The sequence below is a fragment of the Acinonyx jubatus genome, chromosome A1 (assembly GCF_027475565.1).
Source record: "Acinonyx jubatus isolate Ajub_Pintada_27869175 chromosome A1, VMU_Ajub_asm_v1.0, whole genome shotgun sequence".
Lineage (NCBI taxonomy): Eukaryota > Metazoa > Chordata > Mammalia > Carnivora > Felidae > Acinonyx > Acinonyx jubatus.
The window spans coordinates 229,664,389-229,674,491 of NC_069380.1; the positions used below are offsets into that span (position 1 = coordinate 229,664,389).

Sequence of the window (10,103 nt, forward strand, 5' to 3'; positions counted from 1 at the left end):
AGGTTAAGTAGTCCAAAAACTAGACAAACTACACATTTCAAAAACATACTTAATCTTTGAGTTAACAGGTATATACAGAACCATCCCTTGACTAATAGTGAATGAATATTCATAAACACACTTAAAACTTAAAAAAAGTTAACAACTAGATTACATAAAATTTCAGAGAAGTGGTATTGTATATATACTATATTGTATACAGTAGACACTAAAATATACATTTCTAAATATTTACTGCATCCAGGAAAAAATACTAATGCAAATTTAATTAACTCAACAGTAATAAAAATATCACAAATCAAAACTGGTGGAAAACACTACAAGGAATACTTAGAGGCAAATGTATAGTTTAAAATATTTCTGCTAGAAAAGAAAAAGCTGATAATGAGTTAAGTGTAAGTCTCTAAGCTAGATAAAAAACAAAAACAAAAACAAAAAACCCAGAAGAATAAATCCAAAGAAAAGGGAAGATAATGAGGATTTGAGCAAATAGCAATATAACAGTAAACAAAGACACCATAGAGAGGCTCAACAAAGCCCAAAGAAGTTTCTTTAAAAAGACTAAGGAAATGAACAAACTGTTGCAGACTAATTAGGAACAAAATTTTTAAAGGCCCAAATAAATAACATTAACTATGAAACATTTAATACAAAAGGAACACCATTTATATATAAAAGAGGAATTAGAAAGATCGTATGCGAGTGCCATGAATAGTCGTATAACAGTAAACAAGAAACTGGATTGAATGGAAAAGTTTCTAGAAAGCTATTACTGTTCTGGGGGCCCCAAGACCCCCTCAGGTCTGACAATTTGCTACAAGGACTCATAGGACTCAGCACCTAGCCATATTCCTGGCGAGGGTTTATTTCGGGAAACTCAGCAGAGGGCAGGGCACAAGCTTCCAAGAGTCCTCTCCCAGTGGAGCCACACAAGACACAGTTCATTACTCTAGGAATGGGCTGTGACATGAGTCAAGTGCTGTCCACCAGACAGGCTCAGGAGAGACCCCGTGCCCAGGGTTTGCAAAGGCCGCTTGCCATGTAAGCACTCTGCCCAGCGTGACCCAAATTCCAGCCTCCCAGAAGGAAAGCAGGTGTGCAACTGGAACCACACTGTTTCTACAAACAGCTGAGGCACAATGAGCCACTCCAAACAGTTTGGGGAATGAGGGAAACTCTCCCCAAATCCATGTTCCCAGATGCAGGCCAAGGATCAGTCGGGCAAGCTAGCCTTTGTCAGGATAGCAATCTCAAGACTGCGATGGCAACTTTTCTGCACAATTACATACCACAGTTAACTTAAAACACAAAACAAAACAGAGAGCCTGAATGGCTACATAATCATTAAAAAAAATAACATAAAAACTAGGTCAGTTGTTCCAAGTATTTCCACAAATAAAATAATAACCAGGCAGAGATAATTTTATGGTGAGTTCTACCAAAATTTCAGAGAATAGATCATTCAAATAGCATACAAACCCTTCCACAAATTTAAATAACAGGTTGCACTCCCCAAATCAGGTCGTATATTAGGCAATAAACTTGATAATTGGCAAGAATAGCATGATAAAATAAAATCAGGTCCTTCTGGAATAAAGATACAAACATTCAATACAAAATTTATCAAAGTAAGTCCTAGAATCTGTTACAAAAAAAAAAAACCATAAGAAATAAACTGAATTTTTTAGTTAGAATGCAAATTTATAAGTAGGAATATCTATAAACGTCATTCCCACATGAACTGATTCAAAGGAGAAAAAACTTGTTTATTTCAACAGATTAGTAAAATAGTATTCTATACCTATGCATAACGTGTTAAAATGTATAATTTGAGAAATCGAGGAATTGATTGCAATCTACTTACCTCATAAAATGTATCAAGTATTTATTGAAAACATCATTCTTCATGGTATAACATTAGAAACATTTCAAATCAGAAATAAGATCTGTAGGGGCACCTGGGTGGCTCAGTTGGTTAAGCGTCCCACTTCAGCTCAGGTCACGATCTCATGGCTCATCGGTTCGAGCCCCATGCTGGGCTCTGTTCTGACAGCGAGGAGCCTGCTTGGCATTGTCTCTCTTTGCCCTCGCAGACTCATGCTCTCTCTCTCAAAATAAATAAACTTTAGAAAAGAAAGCAAAACAACGCAAAATAAGACATGCATATCTACTATTAATATTTGACATTCATTATCATCCTGGAGCTATACACAATGCTCTAAGATTACAAACAATTCAAGAAATATAATGTATATCCATATTGGTAAGAAAGAAATATAATGCGTATTTACATACAATGTTTTTCTATGGTCTAAGCCTAAATAATCTATAGATGAGGTACTAGAATTGATGAGCAAGTTTGCTAGATATACAAGATTAATTCAGAAAAGTCAACCATATTTATATACACCAGTGATTACGTTTTAGAAAATGTAACTTTTCAAAAGACACAACTTTAGAAAGTGACGGGAGAGATTTTAAATCTAAAAATAAATTAGCAAAAGATGTGCAAAACCTATATGAAGAAAATATACAACTTTACTGGGAGACCATAAGGCCCTGGATAAGTGGTGAGCTATAACCTGTTCAAGGACAGAAAGCTATAAAACGAGAAAGATTCAGTTCTCCGAAAATTGATTCATTGATTCGTATACTAACAATCAAGATCCTGAAAGCATTTTTGGAGAAACCTGACAAGATAATTCAAAACTGTGTATTGAATTCAAAGACCCAAGAAGAGCTGATACTCTTAAAAAAAAAAAAAAAAAAAGTAAAGTTTTCCTATGATAATATTGAAAAGATACTTAGATTTGGATGCATTACCACCTTGGAATACGTACGGCAGTAAAAATGAATTAAATAATTGTAACAGGCAAGAGCGCGGAAGAGCCTTGCGGCGAGGAACATGAACTTGCAGGGAAGCCTGTGTGAGGGATCCTTTCCCGGAAAGCATCCAAGGCTGCTGCAGAATGATGGAGCCCTAGTCGGGTGAGGAGAGTGCCCTTGACAGTAGCTTGGCTTGGTGTATCAAAACCCTAGGCGAGCAGAGACATCCACACAAGGAAGGGGTCAGCCTAACAAGAAGTGTGAAAGGTTGAGGAGAGAGGAGAAAGTTCATGTGCACAATCAGCTGGCTTGAGACACCAGGACCCAAGGCGGAAGTGGGCATAGATGGGTTTGGTACATCAGAGGCTGAACATCAGAAAAAGGGATACGGACCTTGGAACAGTGACAGGCCAATAGCAGCTTCTGGTTTAGAATATCATTATGCTTCGCTAAAAGAGACTGGGGCTCCCTGGAGAAATGGCTAACACCTAGACAGGAGTGGGGAACCAGTACGAGATGAGTTTGGAACATCCCGGTCCAAAAAGGAAAGAAGGGTGGAAAGAATGATGGTGATATATGCATAGTTTCAGAGAACCTCACCACAAAGTACTTATTGCAAGGGGGGAAATGTAGTAACTTTGCAGTGGAAGCCTGATTACTTGATCTCCACCTTAATCAAGCCATCAAAGCGAAGATCATCATTACTGGAACAAACTGAAATTGCTCACGACCTGATAGAATGCGGTGAGAATACGGTAATCATTTCGTGACATTTCTGTCGAGGATACGTAACTTGAATTTAACCTCAAGGAAACGTCCACCTGAAATTGAGCAAGGATCTACAAAATAACTGGTCTGCGGTCTTCCAAACTGTCATCATGAAAGTCATGGAAAGACTCTGGAACTATATCAGACCAAGACAGACTAAAGAGTCATGACAATCGAGGGCAGTGTGACATTCTGAACTGATCCCTTTCACTAGAAAGGTCATTACCCGAACAATTTATAAAGATTGAATGGAGATTGAGCATTGGAAGGTAGCAATGCATCAACATTAAGTTCATGATTTTGATGGCTGCATTGCAGTGAGGCAGGAGAATGTTCTTGTTTGTAGGCAATACACAGGAATGGGGAGTCAGGTGGGTAACATTCCCAAATGATTCAGAAGAACCTTCTTTGAACTGTACCTGCAATTTTTCTGTAAATTTTAAATGCTTTCAAAATTAAGACAGAGACAAATGAGGGGAAATCATGATAAATATAATTCTCAGATTACTGGTTTCCTCTGGGGATGACAAAAAAGCATGAGGTAAGAGCCTCAAAACAGTGATAGACCTAACAGTTCTCCGTGTTTGTAAGTTGGATAGTGACTTCATGGGTGCCTACTTTATTTCGTATTATAATTTACGTATATATTGTATTCCATAGTTTGCATGTATAAGATACCATGTATTATAACGATTTTGAAATCTTATGTCTGAAAGACGATAGTATTAGGAGCACAGCAGACCTAACTGAAGCCTGACTGTGCAATTTACTCTCCACATGAACTTGTTCAAGATTATTAAGCATTCTGAGCTTATGATTCCTCATCTGGAGAATAATAACCATTCACAGAACTGCTGTAAAGAGTTAGTAGACAATATACATCGTCGATGTCCTTTAGCCAAAACCCACTAGAAATACACCTGTATTTAAACTGGTTCAATTCATTACTCCTTGTAACGAGGCAGAATGTACATCATAGGGAGCTACGGGGATCTTTCAGTGAGAGGATATAAGAAATAACTACTTACAGGATTGAGGCTTTGGTTGGGGCATTTGGTGGAACATCCAAGGAAGCAAGGTTTGCCCTCAACTGGATGGTGTCACAGAGCTGGGGTGATTCTACAGTTGGGTGTCCCCACAAATCTTATCAATAGGGATGATAAAAAAAATTAAATTAAATTAAATTAAATCAAATTAAATAAAAGCTATAAATAGCAGAGTCATCAGCACCCCTTGAGTGAGTGAGAGCAGTGTTTGGTGCTTTGTGTCACACAGTGACCTTGTTGATACTCTGTGATAGTTCACGTCCAGGGGAGAACACAACAATCTAGACTTGGACGTCAGACTAGCTTGTGGCAACACTGGGGTCTAACTGCGAACTTCAGATCAGTTCCCAACATCGGGGGCTGTTTTTGTTTGTTTTCAACATAAACTGTTGGCACAGAATTTTAACTCCTTTGATCAGAGGCGTTGGTGAACTGGGTAGACCAGACTAACATCAGCAGCTGCACCCCCTTCTAGAATCTGGGCTGGGCCTTTTCTTCTTTGGCTTTGCCGCTGATCACACTGATGCGATCACACTGATGGAATGCTAAGGATAGACTGCTCAGACAGAAACGCGTCTACTTCGATGTTGCCTTGCTCTGGTAAATTCTTTGAAGATATTTCCTATCCTAAGAAAACCCATCAAATCCTCTAGCCATGAAAATCTACGGACGTCAAAGACAGCATTTGGATAATGCTAGCATTAAGTAAACGCCAGATGAAAATCTGGGATTGATTTAACATCAGTATATATTCGTAACAGGACTTGTGTAAGTGTTTGTGTTAATGTTCCTATTCGAGTGGGGACCTTACCATATTAGTTGAAGTAATTCAAACACATTTGTGTTATTTGCTTTTATGGTTCTGAGGGAAGGAGCCAGTCTGAGGTGTATGTCCACACACTGTGCTCCAGAGCCTACGCTTTTTACCACCATGACTTGCTGCCTCTCCAAGGCGGGGCTCCTAAGTTTTCTGATCCAGACAGCAAGATTTTCCCTGTAGATCGCGAACCTGTAGAAATGGGACCAAATGATCATATCTAACAATGTATATTCTTTCAGATTTAAAAAAGTTCCTGAATCGGGGTGCCTGGGTGGCTCAGGTGGTTAAGCACCTGACTCTTGGTTTCAGCTCTGGTCATGTGCATGAGATCAAGCCCCACATCCAGCTGGGTGCTGACAGCATGGAGCCTGCCTGTCTCTCTCCCTCTCTCTCTCTCTCTCTCTCTCTCTCTCTCTCTCTCTCTCTCTCTCTCAAAATAAATCAATAAACCTAAAAATGTTAAAATTCTTGTATCTATACCTCTGTGTCCCTTTTCAAACATGCTTCCTGCTCATTTGTTTCATATCTTCATCGATCATTTCAAAGAACATAGACTTGGGTGTTTGGATTAACCTCATTTTTTTTCTACTCTCCTCGTGTAATTTTTCCTCTTATTTCTTTCCTTCTACTTTGTGTATTTTGTTATTCTTTTATCAAGCTCTGTTTATTGACTTGCAGTGTTTTGCACTTGACTTCCTGTACTTGAGCCTACTGTAGGTCAGGAACAGGGGACCCCCCCGTTCTTCCACTGCATCCCTTTTAGAACCACTCTAGCTGAGCTCTGTACCCACGAACCCACGGAAACTGCTTGTCAGCCCCTGTGGCCTGCAGGTTGTTAACCCCCCACAAACACTTCCCCGGATGCCTCCTACTTCAGCTACAGACAGTGATGGACCCACAGACCCTACATCCCCAGCAACACTCCATTGCTCTCCAGTGTATCAGTCCTTCAATCTAACCCGCCATTCTCCTCAGGCTCACTCTCTTCCTCCTCCCCCAAACTTCTCAACCAACAATCTAGCATATCTGCTCCCTAGAGCATGTCACTTAACACCCCTTTCACTACACAAGACTATAACCATGTAATAATGGGTAATAATCATGTAATAAGCATTATTTTCTTGATTCATTCATTAGTGTTTAAAACAACAAAAAAGAAAGACAGTGTCAATTTAAAGTTTGTATTCCAATTCAGAAAAATAGGTCATGTTTGAACTAAAATTTGTATTTTCCAGGGGCGCCTGGGTGGCTCCGTCAGTTAAGCCTCCAATTTCAGTTCAGGTCATGATCTCACTGCTCATAGGTTCGAGACCAGCGTTGGGCTCTGTGCTGACAGCTCAGAGCTTGGGGCCTGCTTCGGATTCTGTGTCTCCCTCTCTCTCTGCCCCTCCTCCACTTGCACTCTGTCTCTCTCCAAAAAAAAGAAAGAAAAGAAAAGAAAAGAAAAGAAAAGAAAACATTAAAAAAATATTTGAATCTGTATTTTCCAAACAAAAATATGCAACTTACAATTCATACCGTTTTAAAACGTAATAAAAAAAATTAAGTTGTCACATAGAAGGGGAGAATCAAAGTCCTTGCTAGCTGTTTTCTTGATCCACAAATGCTGTGTTCCAACCACATTCACGGTTCAGTCAGTCACTTCCAATGAACCTTAGACCAGTGCCATCTGCAGAATCTTCAAATAGGATGCTGTTGGGACGGCCGCAGGGAGCTGCAGAAATCTAAGTGCCCAATTATCATTTAATATTGTTTACCTGGACATTTTCAACTTAAAATGACTGTGAGTTTTGTCTTCGGTTCCTTCCCATGCATCCAGGTTTACATAAATCTCTTACGCTGAAAGTCCTTGTAGAAGGGAATAAAAGTAATTTCCAGGGTTGGGGCAGGCACAAGTAGGAGGTGGAGTCAGTAACGCCTGGAACAGCTCTTAACAGAAAGAGGAATCCTATGTTTCACATCTCTGCATGAATCTCCTTAAGGTCCTCAGTTCAGTTTGAGGAAGATTACATCTGGCCAGATGACTCTCCTGTACTACTCTTCATACGTGTTGCTACATCCTTTCCACAAACTCGGGATTCTAATGAAGACATTTCTGCCAAATAATACTTTATGTTCATCATCTTAAAAAATACAAAGCTCTCAATACAAAACAAAAAAAGTTTTCAACAGTATAAGCTATGTTGTGGTAACAAATACCATGTTGTAGTCACAAATAGTATAAAGTATGTTGTGGTAACAAATTGACCCCTGAAACTCAGTGGCTTAGCATGACAGTTTATTTCTTATTCACAATATCTGTCTACGACAGGTTAGCAATAGGCTCTACTCTACCAAGTATTCAGGGACACAGATAAATCGAGGCTGTACCGTCTGGGACGGGACATCTCCACAGTCCCCCGCAGCTGCTGCAGGGGTGAACACCCACGGGAGGGTCATGCGTGGCCCTTAAGTGTCCATATCCAATTGGCCAGGCCAGCATCACGGTCCCTCCTACTGTAAGAGGGCTGAGAAATCGAGGGGAGCTCACGGGTGTCCCATGAACAACCAACGTCTCCATCGGTGGTGTTCAAGAGTCTTCTCTGACACTGTGAAATCTGACTAGAAATTTAATAAAGCAAAGAAAGAAGCCATATTGATATTTGGAGACAATGTTGATGACTCTGACATATGATGCCCTGCCTGCTCTGAGTTTCTAGGGAACAGCTACACCAATTTTTTAAGTAGATATTCTCATGGGAATAACTATCTCAATCATCTGTCCCCTTTCTCCCTGTGTCCTTCCCCTCCCCTCTCCCCCATCGCTGCTTGGTTCAAACAGCAACATCTTTCCCTGGTTACTTTAGCAGCCCTACATATCATATAACATCATTGCTGTTACTTTACATCCTTCAGTAACTTATCACTATCAAGATTAGAATTTAGGGGGTGTCTTGGTGGCTCAGTCAGGGAAGCATCAGCCTCTTGATCTCAGCTCAGGTCTTGATCTCATGGTCATGAGTTCAAGCCCCATGCTGGGCTCTGCACTGGGCAAGATTAGAATTTAGAATTAGAATAAAATCATAGTTCAAAAGGCTGATAAGCACATTCCTGACTGACACTAACCCACATCCCCACTCACTACTTTTCCGCATAGACCCTAACTGCTCTCTAATTACCTATTTAAAATTTAGCATTCAGGAAAAACACACAGCGCTCTGAACATCACTCCAAAGACTCCTAGAATAAAGTTAATAGAGTGAAATTATGGGGAAAAAAGAGTTCATTTAAAAAAAAAAAAGTGTTGGGGCGCCTGTGTGGCTCAGGTGGTTAAGCATCTGACTCTTGATTTCGGCTCAGGCCATGACCTCATGGTCGTGAGTTCAAGCCCCCAGTCGTGCTTGAATGCAGAGCCTGCTTGGGATTCTCTCTCTCCCTCTCCTTCAGTCTCTCCTTCGCTCATTTTCTCACTCTCTCTCTCTCAAAATAAATAAAATAAACTTAAAAAAAAATTAGTCCTTACAAAATTGCTCTTTGGAATAGATCTTATAAACATTTTCTAAACACCATTATTTGTTACACTTATTGGTAAACTAGATACTATGTGTAATTGCTTTCATTTCAGGAAGAAATCAAGTGGAACTGTTTTGAATACCAACAGGCTTGGACACTGGTTCGTAACCCCGAGTATTTAAGTAGCAGAAATTCGCAGGTAAGTCTCTTCCCACAGGCAGCAGGGCACAGTAGGGTTTAGACCCTAAATTTGTGTTTCCCCTTCTTCCAGAAACAGCGCTGTGCACCCAGACAAGTGCCTTCGTTTTGTTATGCATTAGTTTCTTTGCTGGAATACAGGCATGAGACCCATCTCACCCACCATAAAGGTTGTTTTAAGTAATCAGTACGAGAAAATCCGTTTATTATCAAGTATATATGTATTAGTTCACATCCGCCCTAAAACAGTATAAAGTGTGAATTTTGACAATGTCCGTTTCATCAACCGAAATCAATGTTAAGGGTGAATATTAAAAAAAGTCGCAATGAAATTTCAGACTACACTTTATATTTCCAGCCTCATAAAACACAAACTTTATAAGCGCTTTAAAATATTATCAGAAACATACCTTTGAAGGACACCTGGGTGGCTCAGTAGGTTGAGCATCTGACTTCGGCTCAGGTCATGATCTCGCAGTCCGTGAGTACGAGCCCCGCATCGGGCTCTGTGCTGACAGCTCAGAGCCTGGAGCCTGCTTTGGATTCTGTGTCTCCCTCTCTCTCTCTGCCCCTCCCCTGTTCATGCTGTCTCTCTCACTCTCAAAAATGAATGTTAAAAAAAATTTAAAAAAAAAGAAACATAGCTTTGAAAATAACTGAAAAAGTTATATTAATATATAATCTGCTGTGCTGTACATGTGCCTTTAAATGCAGTAATCCCAAAATTCAATATATTGAATAAGAATTCTAACTTATTTTTAATTTAGAACTCAAGTTCTAACTCAAGTTCACATGAGTTAAATACCTACCGAGTCACCAGTAGGATCTATGCCTATCAGGAAGTCTTTACACATAGAGATACGGATTCCCTGTGAATTGGTCAAGAACCCTGCAAGGTCCTCCAGGATGTACAGGCAGCCTGAGGAGGTGCTGACCGAGTAGTGAGAGCTGTC

The 10,103-nt window shown here is 40.0% G+C and overlaps 1 long non-coding RNA gene across 1 annotated transcript; it reads right to left on the bottom strand.

Moving 5' to 3' along the window:
- Window positions 1-1,955: 1,955 nt before the first annotated feature.
- Window positions 1,956-9,863, bottom strand: LOC128311578 (uncharacterized). The gene is made up of 3 exons (XR_008290066.1): window positions 9,561-9,863; window positions 4,623-8,061; window positions 1,956-2,106 (listed from the first exon to the last, which is right to left on the bottom strand). It is a non-coding gene; the product is annotated as an uncharacterized LOC128311578 (long non-coding RNA).
- Window positions 9,864-10,103: the final 240 nt, after the last annotated feature.